We start from the raw sequence: 5,016 nt of genomic DNA, 5'->3' as shown, positions 1-5,016 counted from the left end.
GAGTGGCCATAAAGCAAATAAACAGTTTTTACCTGGGGTTCTATAAGGATCTATTATGGGCTATATACTGTAATATACATTTTTAAAGGGTTCTGTTAGCTATTTGGAACCTTCAAAAGGTTCTATAGAACCATTTCAGAGGGTTCATTTAAAAGAACCATTGGGGTTCTCACCTTTTGTGTGTGTGTGCAAAGAACCCCAAGGGTTCAACCTTGAGGTTCTATAGACTCTATAGAACCTCAAGATTAAAAATATGGGGGGGGGGGGGGGGGGGGGGGTTCTCTATAGTATAGAGAACCCCCCCCCCCCCCCATATTTTTAATCATTCTGCAGAATTATCACAATACAGTATCAAGTTTAAAAATAATTGAACTGTTCAAATAAATAGTAACTAATAAATAAATAATTCATTTTCCAATAACCTAATATGAAAACTTCGATAATAACAGAGTAAGTCCTTTGCCACTACCAACCTATTGTGAACAAAAAGGAGAGAGGTGGTTTTACTTTATTGAGAGTTGCACCATATCAAAATGTTATGTTACCATACACTATATAAATATAGGCTACATTACACAATTAGTGAACAAAACATTCCACCATGCATAGACAGTAGGTGATTGAAATACAGCATAGCAGCACCACAAATAAAATAAATATTTAAATTAATTAAATTCACATTTAAAATCACTGGGCAATCTTCAACATTTGAAATGACCAATAAATATCAGTGAATAGTAATCTCTCCACTTGATGACGACTCCATCCACCAGTTGACTTCGCAGCACGGAGGGGATTTTCATCAGGGTTATATAAAGGCAAAAAACAAAGCTAGGTCAAATGAAAACTATTATTTCTATATTTGTGATATAATTGTATTAAATAATACATGATCTTGCAAGTCCTTCCAATCTTTATTTTTAATTTTATTGTTTTGGTGCATTAACATTAAGGAAACATCTACTAATGAGAATGTAAACAACCAATGCTGATACTGTTTGTTAATAAAGGAGTGAGGATAATACAGTACCTCCTTTGAATTCCTTAGTTTTAGCTGTGCAGTGTTCTAAGCAGACCGGATGACATGCAGCAGATGATAGCATGCTCATCCATAAGAGACTTGAGACTTGACTTGGACTCATGAACAAAGACTTGAGACTTGACTTGGACCTCCCCCTCAAAGACTTGAGACTTGACTTGGACGTGAGCTCAAAGACTTGGACTTGAGCTCAAAGACTTGACTTGGACTCGTGAACAAAGACTTGAGACTTGGACATCCCCCTCAAAGACTTGAGGCTTGACTTGGACTTGAGCTCAAAGACTTGAGACTTGAGTTGGACTTGTAAAAAATGACTTGAGAGCATCTCTGACCCTAACCCAGTGTTATTTCATTGGTACCACTTTAGTATTAGCATTCATTCACACATTTTCATATTGGTTGTCTTATACTAAATCAAAGCTATGTATAAGGTGTGATGGTTATGATGACCCCTGCTGGCTGCCAGAAACATCTGACTAAAATACTCAGCAGCCTTGCTTCCCAGACACAAATAAAGTATGAAGTGGACTCAAACATCCGTTGTAAAGTGGTTTATTAAAATGTTGGAGTAAGCTACTTTGTTTTACAACATAATGTCAGCAATCTGTGCAAACCTCTTTGGCTGAATGTGAGACCTCAGTGACATTTCAATAGGATTTTCCACATGATGAGATCAAACCATTGTATATCCGCGGCGTTTGGTGGCTATATGCATTTAAATCCTCGCTGTGTCCTTACATTGGTCATAGGCACATTGTGACTACACTGCATCCAGACTACATGGAACTTCTATCACAATGCGAGCCTGTGTAATAACATATACTGTACTATATATATAATATATATATATATATATATATATATATATATATATATATATATATATATATATATATATACTGTACTACACTGCTAGTAAGATCAGATCAAACTGAACATTATTCCTGTGGGGGAATTGCATTGTCGCAGCAGCAAATAGTAATAGGATACAGCACAGAAAATCAGAATATAAATAAGAATATAGCAAACGGGTTGTATTAAACATGGCACAACAGATGACATTAGAATTAAAAGTGTGTGTGCGTGCGGGGGGGGGGGGGGGGGGGGGACTTACATGAGGGTGTGCAAAATAACAGCAGTAGAACACAGTGTGACAATATGTATGACTTGGAAATATAATGTATGTGTATATGTAAAATAAGGGAGCCATTCTATATATGTGTGTGTGTGTGTGTGTGTGTGTGTGTGTGTGTGTGTGTGTGTGTGTGTGTGTGTGTGTGTGTGTGTGTGTGTGTGTGTGTGTGTGTGTGTGTGTGTGTGTGTGTGTGTGTGTGTGTGTGTGTGTGTGTGTGTGGTGGCCTGGGAGAACCCCTCACACTGCTACACATTGTTGGTAATGAGCCAAAGAAGGTTGACAATGAGTTTTGCAGCTATTTTGAGTGATTTGGTTACTTTCATCTCCTTAGTGCAGTGCTGACCAATTTGGGGCCCGGCCCGCGCTCTGTTTGTTTTGGCCCGCCACGGATTTGGGGATTTTTTTTTTTTTTCTTTCTTTCTCCCGATTTTTTTTATCCAGAATGCAACTCGGGCAAGTTATCAGATATCTGCACTGATTGCAAAGGGTGGACGAGCTTTTTCATGTGGTGACTTTGTGACACAGTGTCTGAATGTGGCTGCGGATACTGTGTTCACTCCTGAGATTGCATCCCTGCAAATTGTCATGGCAAATTGTTTACAAAAGATGGACAATAAAGCTGATTTTCAAAGTACCTTGAGGATTTTTCAAGTTGTGAATTAAGTCAAATTTCTCTCTTGATTACAAAGGTGGAAAATACAACTGTTTTTAACTGGGTGTTTACTGATTAAATGTTTAAGCTCCCCACAAATGCATTTGTTTTTTTAAATATATATAACCAATTGCAAATTATTACAATTACCAAACAGATAAAAAGTAGATTATTATATTGAAATGTTATTTTAGATTTAGAATGTTAATTTTCTATAAAACACAATACATTTTAATGTAATTCCACAATGTTTATTTTTGGCCCTCGGCCCTCCACCCAGATTGAGTTTTTGCCCTTCATGGGAAAGAATTTGGGCACCCCTGCCTTAGTGTGATACTCAACTTGCAGCCCGGGGGCCAGATACAGCTCGCAATAGGGTGCCAAGTGGCCCTCTGGCCATTTTCTAATTCACAATGAAAACTATAAAGTTCGACTGAGCTCCAGCTAAATTCTCAAATATCGCCACCTGCTCACCACCCAGGTACTTGCCGGTAATAGTATATGTACTAACTAACCTAACGCAACCTATCCTGTGTGCACAAAATTGTCAGACTAAACTCCGGCTGACACCCCAAATACCTACAATCCGCTACAGAAAAATCAATATGTTGTTTATTAACTGGCCCCTGGCCTGCTGTCATTTTGCAAACGTGGCCTCCACGCAAAGCAAGTTGAGTATCCCTGCCTGAGTACATGATGGTGAATAACTATTTTCATACAACAGAAGGGGAAGCAGATTTATTGTTAGTTTTGGTGGAATGCCACTGTAGAAAATAGAATGTTGTGGAATGTTTAAAGCCATTTTCTCCATGTTTTACTTTTAGACACATAACAGATCAAAATACTCGCAACTTTTGATCTGAGAGAGCTGCTGTATCTCAGTCATTCAAAAAGTTATGGGAGAGTTTCTAATTTATGGAAATGTTCACTATGTGAAGGGTTTCTGCAGGCCACCACACATATACAGGTTATATATAAACACACACACACACACACACACACACACACACACACACACACACACGGCTTGGGCGGTATCTATGCTTTCATCCCTTCCTGACATTAGACCAGGGTATACGGTATATGATGGCCTTAGTTTCATGTACGTGTAATAAGCCAACTGTGTTTGTGTTTCTTCTGTTGTATAAATGCATGTTGTCCACTAATGAAAACAAGTTGAAAGTTCTGTTTCAGAAAGCATTATTTACACAATGTTGTTCACAAATGTCCTCAATGGAGAATGTCCATTAAATGAAGCCTGTAACACGCTCAGTTTAAAGTTTATAGTGTTGCTTGTAACACGTGTGTGCTTGCCTATTAATAAGGTTAAAAAAAGGAGCCTACGAATAGGGATGGGCATTTGAATACATTTCCATAATCAAAATTCTGGAAAATTAACGATCAATTATCGATATTATTATTATTATTATATATATATATATATTTTTTTTTTACAAAATGCCTATGGCAGAAAATACTAAAGACACCAAAAGACGGTGCTGCGGCTCTACACTACAGGATTGGGGATTCAAAAGCAGGTACATCACCATATGATTCCCGAGCGCGGCACTGCTGCTGCTCACCGCTCCCCCAGGGGATGGGTTAAATGCGGAGAACAAATTTCGCACACTCAGGTGTGTGACAATCAGTGGGACTTTACCTTTACCTTTACATAGACGTCTGTTCAGATGTGCGTTTACTGGGCTGCTGCTGCTGGGCTAGCAGCTAATGCTAACTATGATGAATGGGGAGAACGGGAGGATTTCCCCCATGCTGACCTATTGACCACACGTCTATGACGAGACACCGCCTGATTGTGCCTATTTAACTTAGAGCCTCATAAAACAAATAACAGTGACTCACATATGAAGGCGGTGGTGACTCTAGTGTCCACTGCACTCATAAACAACAAAGTGAAGTTCACTCCAGCGTCCAGCCTACTGATTCTTGTGTAGGAAGATGAGCATGTTAACATACGTTTCACTAAACCAGTCGCGAGAGAATCTCTTTTGATCTCGCGAGGTTATCCATCTTGCAAGCAAGGTTAGGTCAGCACATCTATTTGATAAAAAAAAAAAAAAAAGAATAATAAGAAATCAATCAGAATTCCACATGATCGATGTGATTCCTTAATGAGCAATTATTGATTATTGATGCCCATCCCTACCTATAAATAAAAATAAAAGAATA

Source organism: Poromitra crassiceps (assembly GCF_964638095.1).
Source record: "Poromitra crassiceps genome assembly, chromosome: 13".
NCBI lineage: Eukaryota > Metazoa > Chordata > Actinopteri > Beryciformes > Melamphaidae > Poromitra > Poromitra crassiceps.
Note: the sequence above shows the minus strand (reverse complement) of the source record.